Source organism: Callorhinchus milii, unplaced genomic scaffold (assembly GCF_018977255.1).
Source record: "Callorhinchus milii isolate IMCB2004 unplaced genomic scaffold, IMCB_Cmil_1.0 Scaffold4, whole genome shotgun sequence".
NCBI classification, from domain to species: Eukaryota; Metazoa; Chordata; class Chondrichthyes; order Chimaeriformes; family Callorhinchidae; genus Callorhinchus; species Callorhinchus milii.
This window is the reverse complement of record NW_024704745.1, coordinates 10,451,634-10,478,912: the sequence shown is the minus strand read 5'-3', so window position 1 is coordinate 10,478,912 and position 27,279 is coordinate 10,451,634. Positions and strand designations below refer to the sequence as shown.

The window sequence follows — 27,279 nt, the reverse complement described above, 5'->3', positions numbered from 1 at the left end:
GCGGAGTGGAGGGGGAATAAACAAAAGCTGAATTTCCTTTGATTCTCTGGCCTCTAATGGTTGGGGGAGTAGTTAGGAGAATATACCATCAAAAACAACTGCAGAACACTGCCCACAAACAAGCAGAAACGTCATGTAACAGGGAACAATGAACCAAATGCACACAAATCTACAGCACCAATTAAATGCGCAAAGTCACACGGTTTCATTTTATCAAACAGAATCCGCCAATCAACTAGCAACCGGGTTCCTACTCACTGCTGGGTAAACAGAGGCGAGTGGAGAAAGGAAACTTGCCTATGGTTTCGCCTTGCTCAGATCCTCCGGCTTACAAGGCGAGAGCAAAAATTACTATTACAATATGATCTTCGTGATTGCAATTTTTTGTTAAATGATGGAAGTGTGGGTTTTATTTCCTGCATCAAAAAAACAAAATATGAAACAAAAACACATGCCCAGCAGAACTAATATATACCTAACAGAAGGAAAGACAAGCCAGGATCTCTTAAAAGTGTTCAGCACACAGCTAAATAACCAAGAGGAAATTATACACTGTACTTCGAATCAAATCCTGAGATTCCTAAGTCAAGACCCCAGAATGTTTACACTTTGACATTTGTTAGTTATGTAAACCACGTACAAACATTGGGGTCTATTATTGAAAATTGTGTCAGTCATGTGTAAGCGTTTCATTGGTTTTTAATTAACAGGACCTATACGCAATTTGTTTGCACATGTGTTTACAGAACTCGCATAATTTGCAACTTCTCCTCTCTAGGATCAGAGGAGACTGCAGAAAACATGATACAGAGAAGAAAAATAACTATATGGGGAAGCACTTATTGTCGGACTTTTTAATGTGTAAGGCACTATAAAAGTGTAAGCTTGGCTACAAAAAACTCTGGGCTTTAAGCGCTTGAGACTCTACCTTGCGTGAAAGATACTATATAAATTCAAATTGTTGTTGTATATACATACGTTCAATACACTATACAGTAAATCTTGTTGAGCACTTTGAGACAGCTCTAGAACGTGATAAAGCACAATATCAAATGCATGTACTGTATTATTATTTTATGTTGTTGTTGCTGTTTGCAATCTTAGCTGGGCCATCAATGGAAGCTACTGAGTTGAGGTTAACATGGAGAGTTAATTCAACAGAGCAAATTTTCTGAGGCTGATTGTGAACCTCTAAGCAGCTCTTGTATTCTGGCAACACTCTCCCACGAAGATGGTACATTTTGCTCCATGAAGTTGAAAGATTGGGTACTTATAAAGTGCAAGACAGTGTATAATTGCTTGCGATAACTTTTACAAAGGGCAATCACAATTACATGAATGGTATTGAAGCATAAACCGCCATGTTATTTGAAAGACAATAAACTTTTATCGCCCCACCTCAAAGTGCTGATCAAATGATTGATAATGCGAAGGTTTAAGTAATGAGATGCCTGGATTAATTTTACATTAATCTTTGTGCAGTTAAAAGTCTGTCTAAGAAACAGTAAAACGCATGAATGCATGAATCATAGCAATCTACAGCACAGAACGAAGCCTTATGATCCATTGTGTTTGTGCTGACTCTCAAACAGCTATCCATATAGTCTCATTCTCTCATCTTTTCTTAGATTTCTCCTTTTCACGTACATTATCCAATTGCTTCTCAAGAGTTACTAATAAACATGGTTCCAGGTAGAGCATTCCATATCCTAACCACCCTATGTTTACAAAAACTGTCCTAACCTCTCCTTTTGTTCTTTGGGTGATTACGTTAAATCCATGTTCTCTAGTTATTGACTCATTGATCAGTAGAAATATAATCGTTAATATATTACGTCCAATAAAACGCACAATAATGTTGCCCACATGAATTTTCAAGCGTTTAAAGGTTCCTATTTAGAAAGATCTGATTTCAAAGCTAAAGAGAATGATGAACAGTAGTTTACAATACAGAGATTATCAATACAGCAGGACATACAATAGGAACAGTGGCATACCCACTTTGCACTCTTTTATAGTCATTGACCATGAATAACAGAAAAGTATAGACAAAAGAGAAAGCAATTGTACGAATCGGATATCATTGGTTACGGTCTGTTAAAAAAAAAGGGAAATTAAATTTTGGGCCTTCTACCCAAATACACTAAATATAAGTAAATTGGTCTTTAAAGGATAATTATTCTGGGGCAGTGTAGCATTTAGCACATAAAGCACATTCACACTGGCACTCGAATTACCATATCACATACAAGGCATGTTCCTTGCCCAGAACTGGGTGAATAAATATAGGGTAACTTGTAAGTTGGATGTGCTACAAAGTACTCATGTCTGTTATAGGACAGCAATCGGGTCAAATGTAAGCCCAAAAGCAACATCAATTCAAATGCAAAAAGTCTCAGCATGAAGAAGCAAAACTGCACTCCAATTCAGCAAGGCTCAAGTAGTTGACACAGCCCTGGAGTCGTGCTGTGCTGGCCGTGTACGAAAATTGAAACCAGCACAATGCTCAAGAAAACAATCTGCCACCACATCATGATGTACATTGAAAATGTCCTAATCTACTTACCAACTGAGACAACCCGAGTCAATCATGTCATTTAAACAGGAATCAGATAAACGCTTGAAGAATAATGATGTGAAAGGGTACGGGGAAAGAACGAGGGAAACAGGATTAGAGTGGAGCAGCTTCAGTGGGGAGTTAGCACGGCACAGGGCTGATGAGTCAAATTGCCTCCTTCTGTGTTGAAATTTCTGTGATTCAATGACTCCCGAGGCCAGTACACTGGCATCATTAAGTAGAATGTACTGTTTGTAGTAAGATAAATCAGTGGGCAATCCGGTTTCCTCTAAAGTTCAATGTGCCTGGAGAAAAGGAGGTCAAGGGGTCATAATGATTGAAGTGTTTAAAACTCTATAAAGCAGTGGTAGCCAACCCACCGCGGCCGGTCAAGAAGGTCACATCACCCCACCACCGCCACCCCGAACATTCGTAGGAGTGTAGTCTAGTCTGTGTTCGATCATCAGTGTGTTTTCATATTTTTTTTTGATCGAATATTTCTTGATTTATAGTGGTTAGAGCACTCGCCTCGCAAGCGAGAGGACCTGGGTTTGATTCCCGGCGGGGCAAACATTAGGTAAGTTTGCTTATTCCTCGTGCCTCTGTTCACCTATCAGTAAGTAGGAACCCGGTTGTTAGTTGATTAGCGGAACCACTTTTCCGGGGATAATAATCCGTTCAGAAACTAAAGTAATAATAATTTGGTCACTCAATCCATGACTATATGTGGGACACTGCTGTGCGCAATTGTCTGCCGCGTTTCGCCCATAAAATATACAGTGAATTTACTTTACAGCACATTCTGTGAAGTACTTTGAGACATCTCGAACACGTGATAAGACGCTATATCAAATGCAGGGATTATTATTATAAATCAAGAAATATTCAGTCGAGAATATGCAGTTTGTTGGCCAACCATAAAAGGTTTCACCACTGCTCTAAAGGAATTGACCAGGTAAAGTGCAAAACATTCTTCAATTAAAACTAACTACAAATTAATCAAGAAAATAATTCTTCAAACAAAAGGATTTGGAGAATATAAAATGCACTGCCCAAAAGGCCAATGATGTAGAATCAATCAACAACTTGCATTTACATAGCGTCCTTCACACTGGGTACAGTCTCGGAGCGATTTTCATGATCATGATTAAGGTGTTGAAAAAGGAGATAGATACTTGGAAAGTAAGTATATTACGAGATATGGAGAAAAGGCAAGGAAATTAGATTATAAAGGTAAAAAGCTTGTGTGAACTAATAAAACTGTGGAGCAGGCATGAAAGTTAAATGGTGCATAGTGGCATTGTATGTTTTATGAAAAATATGTCCTTGAAGTGAATTGCAATCAACATTGTTGTTTAAAATGGTGTTAATATTATTGCTATACTTACTGGAAGAATTGTTGGGGTGATGTTTTATATTCTGGTATTTTGTTAGCCAGTGAGGCAGTTATCTACGTACAAGCTCAGCATATTGAGAGAACAGTTTAACCTGGATATATTTAGCTTGGTGGTCATATACACACATTGTTCCTCTTTTGCATGTTCAGTGGCTAAATGAGGTGCATCTTTAGCAAAGACTGGTACTTGCTGTGTGCACGAGAAGATGTCTATTTGGTTAGCAATGGAAAAAGTTTTCTCAGGAGCTAATGCATAAAGATAGCCTGGATAAAGAACCCCCACTTTTCCCCCCCACCCATTCAGCAAGTGATGGAGGTGAACGCTGAATCTGACCTTCTGACCAGTTCCAGTTAACAATCAAACGTCCAACCAGGAGAGGTTCTGTGCAAAGCTTTGCTGCTGGTATTTCATGCTGCAAACATTGACAAAGCTTTTATGTTCCTGATCCTTCCCAGGAATGATAGCCTAAAACACACACCTCTCTGACTGTGTACAAGGGAAATACTAGCATCATCCTCATTATGCCCACCGTTCATCTTATTTTAGACTGTACCAGGCCCCGGAACAAGTAATTAGTTTGTTGCTCAATCCACCAGTGTTCGCCAACAAACTACAGTGAAAAGCTAAGGCGTCTTCCCAACATAAAAGGCATTGTATCAAATGCAAGAATTATTTAATAATAATAATCCTTGCATTTGATATAGCACCTTATCACATCTTCTAGACGTCTCAAAGCCCTTCACAGAATATACAGCAAAGTGAATTGACTATCTTGTGAGCGAAACGCAGCAGCCAATTGCGCATAGCAGTGTCCCACAAACAGTTGTGGATTGAGTGATCAAATTATTATTTTTTTCAAGGAATTATTACCCTGGGAAAGCGATCTACAAATCAATTAACAACCAGGTTCCTACTTACTGCTCGGTAAACAAAGGCGTGTGGAGTAAGGAATCTTGCTCAACGTTTCGCCCTGCCCAGGGATCGAACTGGATCCTCTAACTTGCGAGGTGAGCGCTCTAACCACTAAGCTACATGATTCCACAATATTCTAGCATTGGGCAACATCGACTTTAAGTATATTTCACCTTTGCAAATCACAGATGAATGGTACTTAGTTGTCCTATTACAACAAAATATTTTCATTGTGTACCCAAAATCTGTTACACTGATAATAAACACGGTCAATTTTATTACACCTGCCAGAATGCAAAGTCTCTGGGACAGAACTGTGGACAAGTCTGCACCCGAGGTCTGTGGGTCATAAAGCTTAAATACTCTGTTTCGTTCAATTTGCCTTTGACAGGTATGGAGAAAGTTCATAAAACATTTTCCTTAGGAGATTAAATGAGCTGCGCAGCATCCTGATAGAGGAGATTATACATATTCTGTGGAAGGAATGACCTTGATACGTCAAATGTTTTTTTTTGTTCCAAGTTTATGGCTTTAATTCCTGCATAAAACTGGAAGCAATCGTGTAGGCAGTGTTGGTAAATGATCTGGCTGTAATGATTTGATCATTCATATCAACTGTATTATTGAAAAGAAATTAGACATCTGAAACAGAGTACAATACAGGGAACAGGGAAGGAGCAGAGATATGGGATGAGATAGCTCCAGGAGGGACAAGAAAAGCACAGGCACAATGGGCCAAACAGCTCCCTTCTGCACTGACATTTCTATGATTCTATTAACCAGAGTAATTAGTTAAGCTACTGAGCATGGCACAGAATAGATGTTTAACCAAGAAGTGGAACCATTTTAATAGTTCTTTAATGTGTTTAAATATTTAATTCATTGTTTTAGCAATTAATGGAATTACCTGCAGCAAACAAGACCAGTTTACTCTAGCATAACCTTCTCCTAGACTAGTATGCAATTTGTGTAAGTGTCCTAGGGGCCAATTGCGTAAACGTGGTCAACAAAAAAATAACACTCTCTTTCCAAAGCCCGTATTTCCTTGTTTATTTTCACTGTGGCCTTTTGCATTTTTGGCTTTGCTTTTCTCCGGCCATCTCCAAATTAGTCTCTGTCCTAATAGCATTATGAAGATTCTCCATTTAAATATTATGTGCACGTACAAGCATGTACTGGGGTCTGCTCCGGTCTGCTGCATTTCTGAATATAATTGCTTAATAAGGAGTCGGGAGTCATGCAAACAGGGATTTCCAGTCATTAGAAGTCATGTCCAGCCATGGGAACCCACCCCTTCCATAACGGTCTAACAGAATTCTGATACAACATCCAGCCCGATAGAAAGATGGGTTCACCTTGTCCCTCTACACGGGGAAGAGTGTGTCCATGGCGTGTGGCAACTTTCGTCTGGTAACCCTACTGTCCGTTCCAGGGAAGGGATTCGCTCATGTCCTGCTAGATCATATGCATACGTCTCAAAGCGCTTCACAGAACATACTGTGAAGTGAATTGACTGTATATTTTGTGGACGAAACGCGGCAGCCAATTGCGCACAGCAGTGTCCCACAAACAGTCGTGGATTGAGTAACCAAATTATTATTAGTATTTTTTTTGAAGGGATTATGTCGGACACGTGCAGCATTAGTAGTAATAGCAATTCAGAAATGCTGAAAAAAATTAAGACTTACTAAAAATGAAAGGTAGAAACTGAACAACAAAAAAAGAGACGATCTCGCTTTTGGTTATCTTTCCCCTGCCGGGACGGTTTAGCACCTCGGGACGTCCTTCCGACATGCAAGACGTCATATCTAAAACGTAAATTTGTGAATGTACAGTTGTGCTGCATTTCAAAGATAATCCTAATTATTTTCATTGGTTTGATCTTTGAAAAAGCAACGGATACTCAAAGGCCCTCAAGTGATCTTTGCTGAAATGCTGGTACAATTACTTGCGACTCACTGGTGTCATTATACAACTGCAGCCAGCACTAGAATGCTCATGAGAGAAGTCACGGCTGAGCGTATGGCTTCCTGCGCGCAGGGTTTAATTTTACGGCCCAAAAACAGCACGTTGTAATGGGATTGTCGCATATTACCATAACATCTATCTCCCTCGACTCGCACTCAAATAGAAAGCCGGGCCAAAGTATAGTCTTCAACTCAAAAGAGGAGTTCAGAAACCTCCTTATTAACATCGCAGAGATTTTTTGACTTTGCCCTATTATTGTGATCAAACAGGCAACAGATCCAAATAAGCAGTGCAAGGTAGTCAGTCGACTGTAATAGCGGTTAGTTAGTTTTAAGCCACTGGTGGTTTTCTAGGTGGGCGACAGTATTGTAATATGCGAAGGCTACGAGTTTCCAATCTGCCCTGAATCTTCTGTTTTCAGAACGCTGTGTGAGACTCCTTGTTGCTCTGAGGACTCACCAACTACTCAAGAGCAGGATTCTCGCTTCAAGTAAAAGCAGGTACTCCTGGTGAGAAGGATGAAGGAAGTGAATTATGAAAGTGAAGTAACCATCATTGTACAATTGTGGTAAATTGGGGGGTGGGTGGGGGGGGGTGGAAAGGACTGTTTGGAGGAACGCAAAACACTGCTGCACCCATTAAACTTTTAGCTACAGGGCAGAAAATAAACAGTTTTCCTGTGGGTACGTGCAGCAAAATTCATCTTTTGCAAGTCAAGATTAATCTTCTTAACTAGCGGAGNAAAAAAAGTTTATGGTTTGGGATGAAGTGGAAAAGAAAAAGAAATATCGCTATGATCCTCCTGGAACAGAATAGAACAGAACAGCAAGCGAGACCAAAGCCTAAAACAGTCTCCCTTTATGCATGCCTGTAGTTTCCAAAGCCCGTGTTTCCTTGTTTATTTTCACTGTGCTTTCCTCCTTTGCATTTTACAAGTAAAACTCACATAAGTCTGATCTGTATCAATCGTATAATCGCCTAAGTCATACATCTGCTCAAGTCCCGTCCAAATGTTTATATTCTACACATGTTTAACATAACTAATACTTTGCATAAGTCATATTAAATGTATGATCCCAACTGATTCGACTTTTATGAAGTTTTACTGTTCAACAAAATAACAATGATTCGATTCAGCAGCTTGCAAGTCAAAACGTACAAAATCTGTGTGTGTCTGTATATAATAAACTGTCAGTGTATTTTATAATAATACTTGCATTTGATATAGTGCCTTATCACATTTTCAAGACGTCTCAAAACGCTTCATAGAGTATACTGTAAAGTGAATTGACTATATTATCCATGCCCACTTTCGATTTATTTTCTCTCTCACCGGGATATTCACACAAAATGTTTGGGATTCCTAAGGCCCTATGCAATCACAATTTGGCAACTTGTGCAACTTGTTCACTGACCAGAAATATAGTACAAGAAGCCTAAATATTGTGTCTCTGGTTCGGCAACTGAAGATGACCCATTACAAATGGGTGTCTTATTTTTCGGCATATTCAGGATGCTCCAGTTAAGGAACTGAGCAACAGGTATTTTTAAGCAGGAACACAAGCTAAAACTCTGCTTGAAACATGTAGGCATCCAACACATCACACGTCAAATACAGCAGTAAAAATAAGTAGACTTCATCTATTCCTGAAAGTAAATTGACCAAAAATTATTAAGACATGTCCTCCACTGGACAACTATCTTCCAAGATTTAGCCATGGAAGTTGCTTTAAATGACTTACTGTACCAACAATGCCTTATGCATTACCCAGTCACTTCCTCTCCCTTCAGAAAGCAATGTCTTAAGAAATACTTACTTAATATTTTTAAAAGATACGAATAATAAGACTGCAACAATACAACTGGACACTGCTCACCAGAAAAGAAGAATGGACACGCTGTAATATCCAAACATGAACTACATCAAGCAGTCATCAAATCAAAATTTCTTACGTCAATTGCTATGAACACAAATTCAGCAGTGGACGTATTGAAAGAACTCCATCAAAACAGGTTTAGTTATTGTAGACTAGTTATAATGCAGTTCTCCCTTCCCGGTTCCTTTTTGAGGTCAATTAGAACATCTCATTATTGAGTTTTTAAAAAGAAACACAAACAGCAATTTGCAACAAGGATGTTTGATTCGAGACGGGAGTTGTACCTCGAAAGATTTTGTGTTTTTCTTACCCAGATGATGGAAATGAGAGTTGAGGTGATGAAGATGAAGTCTTTCCAAAATTCTTCTCACTTGATCGATCACGGCCTGCAAAGAAACAAATGTTACTACGTGAAATGATTCAACACAACCTAAACATGTACCTGTGAGGAAGAATAATGCTGTTATTGCAGTTCAGCATTCTGACCCTTATCTAGTCATCTCCGTATAGAAGCCTAAGTGCATCTAATAGAGCCCTGCTCAAGTGGTAAGGAGTTGGTAAAGTGGGGACAAATCCAGACTAACACCTTTCAATAATTCCAGTGTGCAGCAACAGTGATGCCCTCCCTTCTGGAGCACATCTTCCATATGGAGCACCCTGCCACAGACTGGCGTGAGTCCAGCAACTCGTGTCAAAAGTAATGAAGCTCAATGGCAAAACTGTCAGACAAGACTGAGTGGCAAGAAGGCCTCAGACGTGTTCCCCGCACCACCTGTTTCGAGTAAGACACTGTTGAAATGTTGAAGCTCCATTATTGCCCCTCAGACAGACCTGTCTGAAGATCTGTCAAATGAACGATTTGTCAAGTTTCACCCACACAGGCAATATTACAGTTGTCATTCCCACTCCGCAAAACATAGAAGTGAGCAGTGTATTGAGGAGTGCCCCGTGCAAGGTACGCTGACAAACATAGCATCGGACATTAAAAAATCTTTTGAAGACCTTTTGCATTTTCTTCCCAAACCTTTGTTTTCTTGGTTTGATCCAACCTCATAAGATCATTTGGATGTTCAGAGAAACAGGATTTGTTGATTGATAAGCAAGTTACAGTAAAGAGACACTTCAAAGTCACACACAAGGGTGGAGTCTAATACTCTATTTACAGACCTAAATGAGGGAGTACAGGTCGACAAACACTCACTGCAAAACAACTCAGCTAACAGTTGAGCGAACATTCATTTTGTTCATATCACACATCTGTAAACTACCCTCACTGATGGCAAATAGGCAATGCTATGGAATAACAAAACGATAGACTGCTAACAACAACAACAACAAAATAAGAAACTATTCAAATTTATCAAAAATAGATCAAGTTAATGGGAATTACAAACCTTAAGGCTAAGTTCCCTGATCAACTTGAGTTTCATACAGCATCATTTCACATGAACCCTTCAATTATGACTGCGTTTCAACTCCCTCTTGGGTACCTATAATATTGTACACTGCATCGTATAACAGAACGCAAATCACAATATCATGTTGAAGAAGTGAACCTCTTTATAGTCGGGTACTTGTCAAGTGGTGTCCACTAACTAGTTAAGCACCAGTTGCTTTGTAACACTCAATGTTTCTGAACTTGATTTCACCACAATCTGAAAGCACTAAAAAAAACTGTTTTCTGCAAATATAAATCACTTTGGAGTATCCTTGAAACAACACAAATCAAATGCATGTCAATTTTGAAAAAAAGTTCAGTCTCAGTTTATATAGACAGGCATTTTCTCCACTCTTCCCATAAAGGGTGGGATGTGCCAAGTTAGCTCATCACATTCAAAGAGGCAAATTAGTTATGACATGTGAGAATATGACAGTGCTCCTGTAAAGAGGCACCTTTTATCCCTCCACATCTTTGCCACAGCACACCTGCCCCAACACACTCCCAGCATAGCAAAGCTGCATGGCTGCCTCGCCACATGCAAACAACAACAACTTGCATTTATATAGCACCCCTCACGCAGGTTAGCGCCCCACAACATAGGTATTCCATCAAACAGTAATCCTTCAAAAAAATGCTTTAAAACAAATAATAATATTTTGGTCCCTTAATCCACGACTGTTTGTGGGACACTGCTGTGCGCAATTGGCTGCCGCGTTTCGCCCACAAATATACAGTCAATTCACTTTACAGTATATTCTGTGAAGGGCTTTGAGATATCTCGAAGATGTGATGAGGCGCTATATCAAAGGCAAGGATTCTTATATTATTATCATTTGGACTTGTGGAATCCTGTAGCTCAGTGGTTAGAGCACTCGCCTCGCAAGCGAAAGACCTGGGTTTGATTCCCGGCAGGGCGAAACGTTGGGCAAGTTTCCTTACTCCACACACCTGTTTACTTAGCAGTAAGTAGGAACCCTGTCGCTAACTGATTGGCAGAACACCTTTCCGGGCGTAACAGCTCCTTCAAAAACAAATAATAACAATTCAGTCACTCAATCCACGACTGCTGGTGGGACACTGCTGTGCACAATTGGCTGCCGCGTTTCATCCACAAAATATACAGTCAATTCACTTTACAGTATATTCTGTGAAGCGCTTTGAGATGTCTCGAAGACATGATAAGGCGCTATAACAAATGCAAGGATTATTATTTTCCTTCCTGAAGTAAATATGAACCTAATGTGATGAGAACTGGATCCATTTAGTGTCTTTTAAGTTAAATCCCAAAACACCGAACTGGAGCAACTTCAGCTTCAGAACTTTGGGGTAGAAATTCCACTTGTATCTAGATTTACTTTGTATTTTCTTAGCATTTCAGAGTATCCAGATTTGACACATTCTTAAATACAGTGTTAATTTTGAACTATTCAACTTTAAACTATTTTATGAACTACACAAAAAAAAGCTTCAAAGTTAAGGTTGAATTTGACTAAATTCTGGATGCTCTAAAATCTATAAAAACAAACAAATAAACTTAAGTCAGGTGGAATTTCTCCCGAATGGTTCCTGAGCCAGCATTCTGTGCAGTCAATATGAAGGACGCACACTGTTTCACACCTGAGCTGAATACTTTCAACACTCCAACAAAAAGAATGTTTTTAGTTGGCGAATTTAGCCTTCTCAGCAAGATCAGTAATGTTTCCAAGCCAATTATAGTACAACTATGCCTTTGTGCATGTATACTACTGTATAACTGCTGCTCACTTCAGACATTAAGTAAACATCCTGTTTCAACGAACAATTAATTTTAACAATCAAAACATCCTTAATTTGTATTTTGGGAATCTATTCGTATCGCATCAAAATATGCAATTTCTGGGAGAGTCGAGTTTCGCTTTGTTAATTTTTCCATTTTCATTTTTACAACTGTCCAACTTTCAGAAGTTCTTTTTTTAAAGTGATCAAGCTCTTTTTATTTTAGTTATATCAGACCTAAAATAATATTGCAAAGAGATGACTGCAGCTATCTAACTGTTCCTGGTGATTATGAGATTATGGAGATAGAATCATAGACTCTCCACTTAAACTTCTCTGCTCCAAGTCAAACAATCCCAGCTTCTTTAGTCTCTCCACATAACTAAAATCCCTGGTACCTCCTCCCTTTTGATGGCCACAACTCACTTGTGACACATTTATTTTGGCAGCAGAATGAACGCATGCTCTGATCCAGAGTGCAAAAATGATTACAATTCAAATGACCCATTTACTCCACTTCTAAAACTGGATTGGATCCAAACAGGGACATGCTGCACCAGGCGACACATCTTCAAGAACACCTGTCCCACCAGGGCGACAGTAGAGGGCACTGAAGGCATCCCATTAGCATCTGCATTGCAGGCAGATGTAAAACCTATCAGGCTACACATTCTGGAGCCACGCCAGGCTCTGGTTCCAGAGTCAGAAAGGATTCATACCAGCTTAAATTCAGAGTTCATTACCAGCATGCCCTTGTAAACAGTGAGTGACGATTTTTGAGGTGCCGAATGCACCAAAGATGTTCTATTGCACGCACTGGATTTTTAGATGTGCATTTTGTACCAAGTAGTTGGGAATTTTTTGGCACGGTGCAAACACAGCATAATGTTTAATTAGGAATCGTGTACACAAATACAAAGTTCCCACTATATTAAGTTTTCAATAGTTCCAGTTACTAATGTAAGAACTGCCTTTGTAGATTTGGTTTAAATTGAATGAAGGCTTTCTAACTGAGGTCAAGTCTATGCTTATGACCACATTATTGTGCTCAGGAAATTCATCCAGTGTCAAAAGCAACCAAGAAACTGTTGAGAGAAGAGTCTTTTTAAGTTTCATGGTGGTGGTGGGAGGATGAGGGGGCATAATATAAAAAAGGGTAATTCAGTTTGCAGAACATTTATGCAAACCTGGTCCAACATACTAACAATTCCTTGATCCACTTTGATCTGAAACACAGTCAAACATGTTCAAGCAACCACCTCCTATTAATAACCACCTTGGAGCAGCCCGAACAGTGTGTGTACACCCAACTAACCCTTACTCTGAGGCCACCCTTATATAAAGGCCACTTGGCCCAGTCCACTGAGTGGTCCCGGCCAGGACCGCTTCCCCACCTCTGTTACATTGTCCACCTCCATCCGTACCTCAATCCAAAAGCTGCCAAAACCCTCGTCCACGCCCCGCTTCGACTACTCAAAACGCCCTCTTCGCTGGTCTCCCGCTCCACTATTCACAAAATGCAACTAATTCAAAACTCTGCTGCCTGCATTCTCACCCGCACTAAACTCCATACCTCCCTTACCCTACTCCGTGTCAAACTACATTAGTTCCCTGTCACAGAGCGGATTTCAAGATCTTCACTCTTGTATTTAAATCCTTTCACTCATTCCAACCGGCATACTCCCTACACCACTACCTATTGCCTCTGCTCGACTGGCTCCGGCCTCCTCCTTATCCCCTGGACCGTCTACCCCCAGCCATGTTTTCAGTCACTACGCCCTGAAGCTCTGGAACTTTCTCTATCAATCCCTTCAACATGCCCTCTCTCTTCCCATTTTCAGGTCGCACTTGAAGACCTTCCTCTTTGTCCGTGCCTATGGTCACCTTCCCCTTCCCCCTGACTCAGCAAGTTTCCTTATTCCGCACGCCTGACAATAATCCCTCAAGAAAAAAAACAATAATAAATTGGTCAATTCAATCCACCACTGTTTGTGGGACACTGCTGTGCGCAATTGACTGCCCCGTTTCGCCCACAAAATATAGTCAATTCACTTTACAGTATATTCTGTGAAGCACTTTGAGACGTCTAGAAGACGTGAAAAGCGCTATATCAAATGCAAGGATTATTATCTTATTCTTTTAGCTACAATCAAACAGTAAGTGTTTTGAGACCATTTTGAAGCCAAGGAGAGAAACATACGGCATAAGGAATTTGGGGTAAGTTTCAGAAAGTGGGGTTCACAGTAGCCGAAGGCTGGATAAGCCGATGATGGTGGGATGGAGGCAGTGATAAACAAGCTGTCATCCAAAGTTAGAAAAGCAGAGGACGCAAGCAAGAGAAAAGGGCTGCAAGAAATTGCACCGATAGGGAGGGGCACAAATACAAGGAGCAGGGCGACTGAAAATCATGACAGGATTCTTAGTAATAATTTTAGCATTGTAAATACAACATAGAAACAGATATGAAAATTTAGCCTGCCTTAAGTGTCATTATAAAAGCCCCTGATATTTAACAAGAATGAATTGGCCTGTCACCATACTGCAACATCCCTGCTAAACATTGAGTGACCAATGATTACCGCACTAATTAAATAAATGCTAGAACTGGTTCACTCATCAGTGAAAGTTATTGGCGAATATACAATGCAGACTGAAAGGAATATTAGTGAGCACTGAACGCTGGGAGAAGAAAAGGCACAATGTACAGCACAGTTTTGTGATTGCTGGGACATAAACTTCCCTATAGTGACGAAATTGTGATGGGCGCGATGGCCATTGTGACATAAACAGTCCTCATATTTATAAGTCCTAATAATTCTGGACAGAGCTCATTCGGATTATGGCTATCCAGCAGTCTGCGGGTGCTATGATTGTAGTTGAACAATTCAGTCCGCTTTTCACAAGGTGTGAGGGACAGCTCGAAATAATTGCATATAGTTTAACAAATCGGGGGATTCAAATGGCAAAAACTGAGAGTGAAGCTCAAGCGGTGTCAGAAAATAATCATTTCCAGTTGAATCCTGTATTGACCTAAATTTAATGCAATAAGTACACTTTTGACTTGTATAAACACACCACGGTCTACACTGTGAACTTCCGAGGTGGTTTTCAATTCAGTTTTAGATCCAAGTTTGTATCAGTAACAACTGACAGTAATAATATTTTTTGCATCTGATATAAGTCTCACGTCGTCAAAGCATCTCATAGCACTTCAGGGTTTCACTGTAAAGTGTAGTGACTATGTATTTGTAGGCGAACGTCCACAGTAAAAAGTACTTGCTGCCTTGCCCCACTGAAAAAGTTAACACAATAGGATTGATGACGACATGCGATTACCACAGGTTAATCCAGAAATAACCTCTTAACTGATTTAGCAATGCCCATTATATTAGCAATCACATTTCCTAATGAAGTTGCATCTTACACCAGTCAGGTATTTCTGTTTTATGTACATGTTGGAAAAATAATAAACTGCTATTCATTAGTTCTTGGGAGAACATTAGAGAGGAATAAACGCCAAACGTGTGTATAAATGCCAAACAAATGATAATTATTTCTCTCTAGATTTCCATTTTTAACAAAAACTGTATTGGGGCATTATTTACATGGATAAATTAGACCGGGAAGTCCCACCTCTACTTATGACTAGTTCAGCAGTTTGCCCTCAGTGCATGTCACTCAACCTGACCTTTAATGTACTTAAAGAGCAAAGGGAAAAAGATGAAAATATATAATTTTAGGTGCAGGTCACTGAATATCTTAAAATAAACCGCCCCCCTAAAAAAAAGGTGCAACTTTTGTTTGAAGATTAGAATGTGTGATAATCAAATACAAAGCACTCTGCTAAATAAATAACAGCAGCCAATTCTATTACTGATGCTAAATATCAATATTAGTTTAGAAACTGTAGAATTACAATTCACCTATCTACATCATGCCTGGTTGCAGGATACTACTATGCAGATTGGTTGCCACATTTGCCCCCAACATACACAGTTTGCAGTACTGTATATGCTGTGAAGTGCTTTGAGACATCCTTCCGACATGAAAGGCACGATATCAAATGTATTACAGTAAAACTCACATAAGTTGTATCAGTCGCGATCATAATATTTAATATGACTTATGCGAAGTCCGAGTTGCAGGCAAACTGTACAAGTTGTATAAAATCCGTTTCAATCAATAATCTACACTTAATAATTCAATGCAGGCGGTAAGTGTCGGATTAATATGACTAATGTAAAGAAAACTAAGTGGTTTTGATAGGAAAATGAATGGGACTCAGGTGGATGTGTGACTTAAGCGATTAAACAATTTATAAAAAGACTTATGTGAGATGTCACAAAATGTCCTGCCCGTCAAATTGTGTGCTTAGGTGTGAACAGGGGGCCGAGGGAAGAGAGAGTGCAAAGTGAGCAGTTTAATCTTCCAAGTATCTTTTTTGTTACATGCTACAGTCATCTTTTGGGGGGAATCAGCCAGGAGTCTGACACTTGCAGAAGCCTATCAGCAACAAGAGTAATCCAACCAGACGGAGAATTCCATACGTATGCCACCCGCACGTGGCGATTTTCCCGCGTCCGGAAATGAAATGTGCATTCTCTCCCTGGAGGGATGCACTGTGCTTACCTAACCTGAAAGTATTTGCACAGGTTGACAAGAGCCAAAGTATGGGCAACCACAAGCCGATCGTTTACAAAAAGGCCAGACCAAGTTATTGGTTGTGTTTTTTTTTTACAGTAGTGTTTTTTTTGACCCTCTGAAAACTCTTCATCTATCAACAGGACCTTCAGCACATCCAAAATTGTCCATTCTAATTGTATTCAAGGCCCTTTCAACACAACTTCCCAGGAATCAAGACATCAAGATCACTATTTTACTGATTTTACGTACATTTCAGGGACAAAAATTCAAAATGAAAGTTATAGTACTACACTGTCATTTTTCATCCAAACTATGTTCGAAGCGTTTTGCCCACAAAATATACACTCAATTCACTTTACAGTATAATCTGCGAAGCGCTTTGAGATGTCTCGAAGACATGATAAGGTGCTATATCAAATGCAAGGATTATTATTATTATATCAAAATGCAATAACTTACAGGAAAAAATAATCAACACAGGCGACAAAAATAAATTTCTTATATGCTCCAAACTTTCGCCAGATTCAACCTAACAATCTCTCCACTCCAAATTTTTAACTGATTGTTTTAAACAAGGAATATTAAGGGGAGGGAGTAAACATAGGAAATTCCACCTGAGTCTAAATTCAAAACTTTGCTTTCTCAGTATTTCTGAATGTGCAAAATAATGTGCAAAAACCACTGAATGTCTTGATTTTGAAGTATATTGTCTGGAATTCTTAAAAGAACGAAGACTTTAATTTTAGCAATTGTCTAAGTCTAGACCCAGGAATTTCTGTCTCTCCCCCACCCTGTTATGTCCTGTGTGTTTGTTGTGTATGTGTGTGGCTATCGAGAGTGGGATTAGATGACTTGTGGAGAAAAATATCAACGCAGACTTAATAGGCCAAATGATTTGTGTCTTTCCTGTAACTTTCTACAATTCTATTGACTGTCCAATCCTTCATTGTATAATTGCAATAATCATTGTTTTAGGGGGGATAAAAAAATCTCTTAACACTGTAATGTTTCCATGGAGTTATCAATATTAAAATGAATCGTCGTAATAACATTCCCCATCACTGATGAGTACAACCATTTCAATATGTACCAGACACGGGAAACCCAGGCAATCAAGTTATGGAAACGCAACTGGACAAAGGAAAGTAATCACTGCACTTGACAATAACAACAGTGAAGCACTTCAAGACGCCTTGACACATTGAGGGTCCATAAACGTTTTCTCTATATTCCAGTGTTGGAACTAACCTTTTGTCCATAGGTCTTAAAAGTCTAATTTAAGTTTAACAGAGTTTAAATTTAAGTCTCTATTTTAAGTCTAGATAAGGGGATTTTCTGATAGCACCCACCCCCTTTTGAGCAGAAGGTGGTTGAGTATACTCAGAAGCAATTTCATTTGACGAGGTGGTCTTATTTGCACATTAAACGGAAACCAACTGACACTAATACTGTGACCAGTGAATCAGTAGAGTATGGCATTCGGATTAGCTTGAAAAACTGCCTTTTGTTTAAAAACTTGCTCCCATCTCTAATATAGGCGGTGGGAGAGTTGGAGGAAAAGAGGCGAGTGAAAGTTGAACGTTCGAAGGGGGAAAAAAGGTAAGAAAAAGATAGGTTGAGCAGGGAAGAGAATAATAATAATAATAATAATAATCCTTGCATTTGATATAGCGCTTTTCACGTCGGGAGGACGTCCCAAAGCGCTTCACAGAATATACTGTAAAGTGAGTTGACTGTATATTTGTGGGCGAACGCGGCAGCCAATTGCGCACAGCAATGTCCCACAAACAGTCATAGATTGAAAATGACCAATTTAATTATTGTTTTTGTTTTTTGGAGGGATTATTATTAGGCGTGTGGAGTAAGGAAACTTGCCCAAGGTTTCGCCCTGCCTAAATAAGAATAAATCAATAATAATAATAATCCTTGCATTTGATATAGCGCTTTTCACGTCGGGAGGACGTCCCAAAGCGCTTCACAGAACACACTGTAAAGTGAATTGACTGTATATTTGTGGGCGAACGCGGCAGCCAATTGCGCACAGCAATGTCCCACAAACAGTTGTAGATTGAAAATGACCGATTTATTATTGTTTTTGGTTTTGGAGGGATTATTATTAGGCGTGTGGAGTAAGGAAACTTGCCCAAGGTTTCGCCCTGCCTGGAATTGAACTCAGGTAATAAATAATAATAAATAAATAATAAAACAATAATAAATAAGAATTATATAGGGAAGAGAAAACAAAAAATAGGAATAACAAGAGTGCAAGGATGGTGTTGAATTTATTGTATAAATATGTTGAATTTTTTACTGCTTTATAGTAATTTAGTTATTCTTAATGTTTCAGTGGCTTTATTACTGCTGTTTTCAGCACCACTGCACATGAGCTGGAAACATATCGAACTATTTGGCCAAATGGCTGGTTTACAGAGACCTACAGGTCCATAAGTTAATAATACTCCTTCAATTTGATATTTGCCTCTTTCATGTCGGGAGGACATCTGGAGGTGCTTCATTGGATTTTACTGTAAACTGTAATAACTGTGCATTTTTGTAGCCAAGGCCAATTTGTAAGCAGCAAGGTCCCACAAACGGCCAAGCATTGAACAACCAAATTTATCAGGAGGGTTGTTGGCCAGGACACCGGGAGAAACTTTCTTCTATTTTCCAAATAGCGCTGTGTGATCTTAACATATAAATAATAATCCTTGCATTTGATATAGCGCCTTCTCACATCATTGAGATGTGTGAATCACAGAATATACCATAAAGTGAACTGACTATATAGTTTGTGTGCAAAACATCCATCTGAACCGATAGAGCCTCATCTCTTTCAAAGGCATTGTTAAGTCAAGAGTTATGGAAACCTTACTATGACTGTGTTGTACCTGATCTAGAATTGCTCACTGCTAACATCAGGTGATAAAAACAGGGAAAAAATGTTCTATTTCACAGCACAGACAGTGAACAGCGGAAAAACTGCAGTATAATATGGAGGGTGGTGTGGGGGGGGGGGAGATGAGAGAGAGGAAGGGCATTTGAGACGTTACTTGTTTACATGTTTACACTTACCACCCAGCTGAAACCAAGAACATTTTAACTTACCCCCAATGGGTGATCAAGACACCCAGTCGGATAATAGCTGAAGCAATTTAAATATACCATAACAGAATGATACCAGGAGGTATCTCAACCTATGCTACCAAGTGCAGTAAAGAGAAGAAAGCGAAAAGCAAGGCCAAACTGCAAGGACAAACATGTTTTCTAATAATAGGGTTCCATATTCTTGTCAAACTATTCCACTAACGCATAAAGATGCTTTTCTGGGCGTAAACTTCTGTTCTTCCAGCCACATAAAGGCAAGGTCTCAACCCTCATAAAGTCCTCACTAGGTGTACAAGTCTACCCAGTGTGCAAGATTGCTGTAAAAGGGTAGCAAAGATGAAAATCAATCCACACCTCAATAAACAATAAAAGGCCGTGATACTTCTCTTGAAGCCAAGGAAGTTGGCCAAAGCAAAGAACTGCCAGAAGGTATCAAGCTTCCGTATGATACAGACTGCACCTCCGCAGGGTCAGATCCGTCCACCAGATGTGAAGTCAGCTCTTCTGAGGGAGCAAATAACCCAATATAGCAGAAGTCCTGTGAAGGCACCACGCACAATGTCTTCCTTAATCCGCTTGCCTCTATTAGTTTGTAGAACCATGAAAGCATATGGAACGAGTCTGGTGTCCATACTCCTCTGTTGCACTTGAACCGGGTATTGTATTCTGTGCTTCCTCTTTGTCGTTTGTAATTATGCTTTTTCTATTTCCTCTGGGTGCGAAAAACCAAAGGAATTGATGAAAAAGATCCTCCCGGTCTCAAAACCCAACCCTGAAGCAAATGCCATCTGAAAGGATAGTAACAAGACACAAGAAGGCATCAAATCCTCAGGTAAGAGGGTGCCAAAAGCAGCCACTGTGCATCTCGGTACAAGATTCCACATGGTGTTTGTGAGCGACAGAAAGTACCTTCACAGGCCACCCCAGAGTGCAGTGCACAAGACGAAGGGTCTGCAACATCAGACCAGGAGGAAAACATCAGATCCATAAAGGCAGATCCTTGCTCTGGAACACCTCAAAGCCATCACAGCAAATGCTCGTGGAGTGTATGGATGCTTGTATCAGCCATCAACAATGTCCAAGGCTAGTGTGAGTATTGCAACACTCAAATCCACAGTGGCACAGAGAGAGATGCAATTTGCCAGGCACAGTTGGTGAAGCAGGTTAGCTCTGTGGTCAATCCGCTCACCACACTGCTGCGATAAACAGCAACTCTCCTCCAGGCTACTCCGGAATATTCCCAGTCAAAAACATCTGAAGATCATTGTGTGGAGAGTCCTAGGGCAGCGTCCAGTCCTCCCACGACTAAAGTGGCCCCCAATCCAGAGTGGTCCCCCGGAAGATTCTTTGAGCGACAGGAAAAGTCACACAGCCTGTATTTGTAGATCTGTGAATCGATAAAAGAAACAGATTTTAGTAACACAAATGATGAGAAGTACAGCATTATATATTGCTGCACCACTGATTTGTCTTTACAAACTAACTTTAAGTGTAGCACATATTGTTCTACCAGTGAACGGAATATTAACAGAAAAAAGGCCTTCTTGTCAAACTAATTTTTTACCTAGATTGTCCCGAAGGTTGCTGCACTGATATATACTGTACATATGGGGTTGAAAATACAGTGAAAATGTACTTACCTCTGTAACTTTTTGGATCACTTCTGTGCCCAGTATCTTAATTCCCCTCTGTGTTCTGTGAATTTTCAGGACATTGGCTTGCCACCATCCAAGATGCAACTGTTGGTTTTGAGAATTTCGCTCACATCTGCTAAGATTTTATCCTGCAGTTCCTGTTTCTCCTCAATCTACTCGTTCGGCTTTAGTTGTGCTGCTTGCAACACAAAAATTAGTTTCTCCACATGAATATCACACGTCCATCAATTTCCAATGTGGTCACTCTGAAAACTGCAACCCAGTGGGCATAAAAGTTACCGGCAGTCTGAATTTTAAGTCCCAAAATGTATGACCGTAAACCAAAATACAAGTTAGTCAGAAATCCCTAAAGAAAACCACAGAAATTTACAGCACAGAAGGCAGACATTCAGCCCATCATGTCTGTGCCAGTTGGAATCAGTAATTGAATAATTATAAAGAATAACAAGTTCCAATGAACCAGGCCAATAGATACTCCAATGCAGGTATCCAAACAGATAGTCAGTCAAGTCGATCGCTTTGCATCCCTCAAATATTATAGAGGTGATGCAGTATATTTATGTACTTAAATACTAACTCTATTGGTTCATAAGCCTCACTAAATTCAGATTGCCTTGACAAGTCAAAGGCTTGACTGCACCTCTATATCAGCTATTATTGTGTACTCCTCTTAAATGCAAATGCTCAGAACTGGTGAGAAATTACAATGAACAAGCAATTTACTCTACGGTTAGCAGAGCAATTGGATAACAATTCTGATAATATTTTCGTTTGTTGTCACGTGATTCAGTGTAAAGTTGGGCATATTTTCCAAAGCCTAAATCCTACGTAAAGAATTATATTCTGTGCACCCTGTCCCATTCCAAACTGTACTATAGTGTGTGTGTGTGTGGTGGGGGGTGGGGGGGGGTGGGGGGTAACTTATGCTGATCACTAAAAATATAGATTGTATGTTATTTCATTGTAAAACGATTTTCCATTATAAAAATGTAGCAGGGAACAAAAACTATTTTTAGCGATAAGTGTAAGTTAGACCCCCAGTGTGTTGAGAATCAATTGTATTTTCTCTGCCCAGATTTAATCCTTTTTACTTTGCCACTCTGCATTAGATACAGTGTCCATTATTACATTAAACTGACTTATGTAAAAGATTTCCCATAGGGGATGATTTTTCAAGGTGAATTTTCCCTCCACTGGAAGAAATTTAAGCAAACTGCAGTCGGACTGCACAAAATCAGTTGGACGGAAATGGATTTCATTTAACTGGTGCATCTCACTGTAAAAAATGAAACCATAAAGTTTCACCCACATTAAGCAATGGTGCTTTCCATGCCATTTCGGATTGGATTTGTAATGGGAAAAAATAAATGAAAGATTGCCTTGATGGGAGCTGTTTTGAAACCTAATGGGGCAAAGGTTTCATTGCATTCCTAGTTTCAAAGTTTTCCACTGAAAAGCAAATCAACACTGCAACCACCAGCCCTTTGATGTTAATGTTACAGGTACATTAAGTAGACACACACATATGCTGAATATATATTACAAAAGCACTTAGACTACAGGGCAGATCCACAACAGAACATTAAAGTGTGCAATGCAGACATGTCTCTAAGTTGCAGTTCACAGTTATTTACCGTCACCAGTTGTTGGAGAAGAACTGTGCAGGCCAGTGAGCAAAAAAGCTCTCACTGGCCTGAATCAGTCGGTCGAGCTGCTCTGCCCATCAGGTTCAGAAATAAGTCCAGCACTGCCCCCATTGGGGAAGCTTATATTGCAAACCGGGGTCACCGCTGTCTCCAAACTTCCCCTGGAACTCAGCTATTTGGTTGCATGTTGGACCCTCAGAAAGTGACAGTGCCACCACTTAAATCAAGCACGACCACCATAAGGCAAATCCACTAAATGCGAAGCCAGCTTTGCTTTAAAATCCAAGAGTTTCACGAGTTCTACTCTTACCACAATGCGCATGCGATGCTTCACATTAAAATTCCATTGATATTCAAGTGAAAAGCTTACGAGCAACTGTTAATCCATGCTTCAAATTGGTTTATATACGAGGACAAAAGGTGAAACAAACACCTGTTCGTATGATGCCTCCAGATTGAGGTGTGAGGTGTTGAAATTTGTACTGGCATCATAATGGGTATCACCCCGGCTCAATTGGTAGCACTCTCACCTCTGAGTCAGAACATTGTGAGTTGAAGTCCCAATCAGGACTTTGAACTGACAGTCTGTGCTCCAAATCAGTGCTGGGAGAACATCGTTGGAGGTGCCGTCCTTTAGATGAGACATTAAATAGAGGTCCATTGCCTAGTCAGGTTGATGTTAAAGATCCTAGGGCACGATTGAAAAAGAGAAGAGAGTTTCTCCAGGTGTCCTCGCCAAAAAGTGCAGGGACAACATGTGGGAATCGCAGTGCGCAAAATTAGGTGTCATATTTATTTACAAACAGACACTACACTTTGTAATAAATCCTATGAAGTGCTTCAAGACATACTCCCCAAATGAAAGATAGTATACCAAATGCAAGGATGATTATTATTATTGTGAACAATTATTTTTATATTGTTATAATCCCCTATTGTGTACTTAAATCGCTGCTACTTATTTCAAACAAAGAAGCACAATAAGGATCCTAAATACTCATCTGCGTACTTTTACTTCCATATAAAATGTCAAGACTGATACAATGCCAAAAAGATAAACAATCCTTTGCACAATCTTTTTCGTAAATATTTCACTGCGCTATAAAAACAAAATCATAGCTCCCCAACTCTTAACTGTTCTTCAAACGTTATTTCCCGTGACTCCAGCAGCAGAGCAGCTGTATAAATGAGACATCAAGGGTAAAATACAATACCAATTTACATTTATATAGCGCCTTTCACATCGGGAAGACATCCCAAGGCACTTAACAATCCTGGGTTGGCACCCAAGCTGGTGTTGGGAACCAAGGGCACTAATTTTTATTTAATAATAATCCATGCATTTGATATAGCGCTTTTCACGCCTTCTAGACGTCTCAAAGCACTTCACAGAATATACTGTAAAGTTTATATTTGGGGGAATTCTTGGACAGAACTGTCCCATGGGATCTTTAACATCTACTTGAACAGACAGATGGGATCTCTTTTCTCATTCGAAGAATGGCACCTCCGACGATGCAACACACCCCCAGCACTGCGTTGGAGTGTCATCTTCGGCAATGTGATTCCAAGTCCCGAAGTGGGGCTTGAACCCACAACCTTCTGACTCAAGAGGCAAGAATGCTACCACTGGTCCAGGCTGGGCATAGTATTAAAATTAGAACCAGGCCACATAAGAGTGAAATCAGAAAGCATTTTTTCACTCAAAGGGTGGTAGAAATCTGGAACTCTCTCCCCCAAAAGGCTGTGGATGCTGGATCCATCCACACCTTCAAGAGTGAGGTTGACAGATTATTGGTAGGTCAGGGTTTCAAGGGATATAGGGAAAGAGCAGGAAATTGGAAATTGACAGGATTAGTTGAGGTACAGATCAGCCATGATCTAATTGAATGGCAGAACAGGTTCGAAGGGCTGAACGGCCTACTCCTGTTCCTGTGACACACAAATATGAAGTGACAACAGAGTTACTTCAGAACAACATTTTGCTTTAAGAAACATTTAAGGTAATAATATTCCTTGAATTTATCAGCGCCCCTGTAATGGTAAAGCATCTCAAAGTTTCAAAGGTAATTACCATCACATGCAGTCTTTTCTATAGGAAAATATGGCAGGCAGCAAGATCCCACAAACAGCCACCGAGTGTATGACCAATTTGCACGGAGGACTGCAAGTATGGCTTTGCTAGAAAACCATTGTAACATATTTGTTGCATTAACAGTCACTGTATTTTTGTGGAAAGTTTATAATAATTTTGACTGCATTGTCCATTTCAAGGTCATTGTGAACACTTACATCTGACTTGGAGGGACAACAAAAGTCAAGGGCAAGTATCTGGACATTAAATATTTACACTTTAAAAAGTGACAAATAACAATGAAAGTAATGTGTGATAAAAACAATTATTATTTACAAACAAGTAGCAATAATATTAAGCAGAAAGGCAACAAACACTGACAATAAATTGCATATAATGAATTAATCCTTAATTGCTATTAACAGTGGTGACTGCAAACCAATAAATAACAATTCTTTGAACATCAAATGCTCTTTGAAGCTTTCAAAACACACATATGTTTTCAGGCGCATAAGATCTTAAAAAAATAATTGTTTGTCAACTTTTGAATGTTGAATATTACAGACTCAGCTGAGGAAGAATGTATCAAACGCCAGAGCAAATAAATCTCTTTGCAATATTCTCTCAACTAATGTAATTGCAATATTTTGACTTGACTTGCAGTCCACAAATATGTTACAACATAGTCGAGTATCTAGTTACATTGCTGCTGTACATGGGAGAAGGGAGCATTTCTGCAGTTTACTAATATAGTAGTAATACTAATGATTCTTTCATTGGGTATATTGTCTGTAACATTGAGACATCTCCAAGGGCTTCACAAAGTTTCTGTACAGTGTACAGGATTGACTGTGTCCGTGTAGCCAAACATGGCAGCCAGTTTGCACAAAGCAATAATTATTAATAATAATAATCCTTGTATTTGATATAGTGCCTTATCCTGTCTTCGAGGGGGCAAACGCAGCAGCCAATTGCGCACAACAGTGTCCCACAAACAGTCGTGGATTGAGTGACCAATTTACTTATTTTAAAATTTATTTTGAAGGGATTATTACACCCAGAAAAGCGATCAGCCAATCGACTAACCCGGGTTCCTATTTACTGCTGGGTAAACAGGGGCTTGTGGAATAAGGAAGTGTGTGCCCAATGTTTTGCCCTGCCCGGGAATCAAATCCAGGTCCTCTCGCTTGCGAGTCGAGTGCTCTAACCACTAAGCTATCGGACTCCACAACTGTTAGAACTATTTCGCTAAAAATTTAGTTCAAAACTGCATTTTTTTCAAATAAGTCTGCCATCTAATGTGTTAGCTGATGAACCTCAAGTCAGATTCAACTGGTGAACGTAATAACTAATGAGCGAAAACTCCCAACTCTTACATCCTTTTAGAGAAAGATCATCAACTTAGTAAACACACACATCAGCACTGGTGGGTGAAGAAGTCTTCAATCACTGGTGGAACCAATCCCACACACAGTACAGCCATTTCCTATCATGTGTCCTATATTTACTGAGCAGTTTACATTTCAATTGCAATACACAGTACCTGATCTGGATTTCTTTCTTTTTTTTGCCTTGCTTTTCTTCAAAAGGAGGGAAGATTTAAAGAACAGCAGGGCGGGCTGGGGTGGGGGGGTAGGAGGTGGTTTGTGTGTGGGAGTGCGGGGTGGGGGGAGAGAGAGAAAGTAAGATTGGATACAGTAATCCTGAGATTTCTCATACGTCAGGTACGCTACTTTATGCACTCCACACCTACACTGTAGGGAACCATGAATTAAAACCCACATTAAATAAAGGGAGCACGCAACAGATGTCACAAACGGCTCAGAATATTATTTGCGGTCATGTTAATATGTCCAAATCGGATGATTTCATCGGTGGATGGATGGGTGGATGGATGGATGGATGGATAGATGGATGGACAGACATTTCAGATCTCCCATTAAGCTTTAAGCTGTCTGTTTGGGTTTCCTCAGCCCAGCCAGTAGCCAGCTATACATACAGGACCAGTCAGACAGACAGACACACACACACATACACACACACACAGAGAGACACACAGACAGACAGACAGACACACAGACACACAAAGACAGACACACAGACAGCCAGACAGACACACACAGAGACAGACACAGAGACAGACAGACACACACACACACATAGACAGACAGACAGACACACACACATACACACACACACAGACAGACACACAGACAGCCAGACAGACACACACAGACAGACAGACAGA

General features: G+C 39.9%; 1 protein-coding gene across 3 annotated transcripts in view; it reads right to left on the bottom strand.

Annotated features, from left to right (window-relative positions):
• The window catches only part of LOC103180133 (BBX high mobility group box domain containing), an 86,096-nt gene that overhangs the window by 56,985 nt on the left and 1,832 nt on the right, over window positions 1-27,279 (bottom strand). For all 3 annotated transcript variants that reach the window (XM_042333919.1, XM_042333920.1, XM_042333921.1), the window contains exon 2: window positions 9,022-9,097. The gene's annotated coding sequence lies outside the window, so the exon portion shown is untranslated. The remainder of the gene's footprint in view (window positions 1-9,021; window positions 9,098-27,279) is intronic.